The sequence below is a fragment of the Apaloderma vittatum genome, unplaced genomic scaffold, assembly GCF_000703405.1.
Source record: "Apaloderma vittatum isolate BGI_N311 unplaced genomic scaffold, ASM70340v1 scaffold29012, whole genome shotgun sequence".
Lineage (NCBI taxonomy): Eukaryota > Metazoa > Chordata > Aves > Trogoniformes > Trogonidae > Apaloderma > Apaloderma vittatum.
The window spans coordinates 13,125-14,900 of record NW_009702365.1 but is presented as its reverse complement, the minus strand read 5'-3'; positions in this window follow the sequence as shown (position 1 = coordinate 14,900).

The following is a 1,776-nucleotide window of genomic DNA, read 5'->3' as shown; positions in this document are numbered from 1 at the left end:
CAGGAATAAACCCAGAGTGAGGGGTTCAGTCAAGCTGATGATGCCGTTGGGATGATGCTCAAGCCCCTGAGGCCTTTTGGGAGTGTACCAGGCGTGTGCTCCGTCAGTCTTATGCGCTGCGATTAGTTTTTTTGTGTCCTCCCTGCTTCCCTGGATGGAGGGGGATGCTCCTGCCTGCACACCAGGTGCTGCTCCGTAGCTGGGCCCAGGGATGCCTCCACAAGTACCTCAGGTACGTGAGGTGCAGTGAGGCTGCCAGCGGGATGAGCCCCCACCCTGTCCTCTCCTGCCTGGACTTTGCACAGGGGAAGGGTCCAACGAGACGGCTGCAGATAAAGATGTGAGTGGGAAGACGGAGGAAGGTGAGTAGGGAGCTGTTAGTTAGTAATGCAGCTCTTGCCACAGATGTTGGTTTGGCAGGAAGGCTGCAGGAGGGGGTGAAAGCCAGGGCCAGGTAGGGAGGTATGTGTCCCTTTTTGGTAGTCCATGTAAACATCTTTTGCTGCAGTACACATGCAGCCCCTCTCCTGCCCAGGGCAGCTGGATCCGTCATGGTGCTGACAAGCATCTCCCGTCTCTGAGCTGCCACAGCAGCACTGACAGCGTGTAAGTCCAAGCAAGGGTTGCGGGGAGAGAGCTTGTTCAATTAGCTTTGAGAACACTTGCAAACTTTAGACTGATTCAAGTCTGAGGAAGGGCTTGTGTGCCCAAGATCTGGTCTGATTTCTCCAGCTGTGTTAGATGCTCTCAAAGTTTTCCTTGAACTTCTGCTGCAGCTATGGAGGCAGATGGGAGCTGGGAGTGTCATGGGGAAGCTGAAGATGGACATAGGGCAGAACAACCGTATGGAATGTGCTGCCCCACGGACCTGAGGTGCGTGCATTTGGGCAGTGCTATGAGCAAGGTGTCCCTCCAAATGTGTGTGCTGCTGGCCACAGCACGCACACGGCTGTCCTTTCATTCCTGGGGCTGGGCTGCACGTGGCCCCCTCCCCTCGCTCCTGCAGGTGAGGAAAGGCAGGGAATGTGAAAATGTTTATGTCACCAAAAGAATTAACACCCTGCTGTTGTGCCCTATAAATCTTTCAAGTGTTAGAGGCTGGCTTTATCCCCCCACGTTACAGTTTAATGGTTTCCGTTAGCAATAACCTGGCCCTGTGTTCTGGGGTTATTGATTTAAGGCCTGTTGTGGAGGGTGTGAGAGTTGCAGAAAGGTGTTTTCCTGCCGCCCAGCTGGCAGCAAAGGCACCGATTTGCAAAGAGGAGGCAGGAGAGCAGGAAGCGGTGTGCAGCCACCTCTCTGAAGGTGTGGGTGCTGGCGGGAGCTGTCTGGAGAGGACTGAGGAACAGCAGAAAGGAGCAGCGCTTAGAGCACATCCCTCGCTCAGCCCTGCAGCCAGTAGGCAGTAGCTGTCTTGGTAGCAGGGCAGCATGGATGCATGTCCTGAGTTCTAGCACATGTGGGACATGCCTGCCTTGGGAGCTGTGTGCGTGGATGGCCCCTGGCTCAAAGGCAGGCAGCTCTGTGTGCCTCCCTTGTGCCAGCCAGACCACCCTGCTGCACTGCAGACAGCCCAGTTTGGGACTTTGGACCTAGAGCCATGGCCTGGCTCTCTGTGCACACCAAGAGGTAAGTCCTGCTGGTGGCCACACTGGCGGTCCAGAATAGTCACCCTTGCCTCACAGGTGCCCTTGGGAAGAGACTGAGGTGCAACTCATGCACATCTTTTGCCCCAATGTCATCAGTCACACCCATGAGGTTTTCCAGAGGCATTCC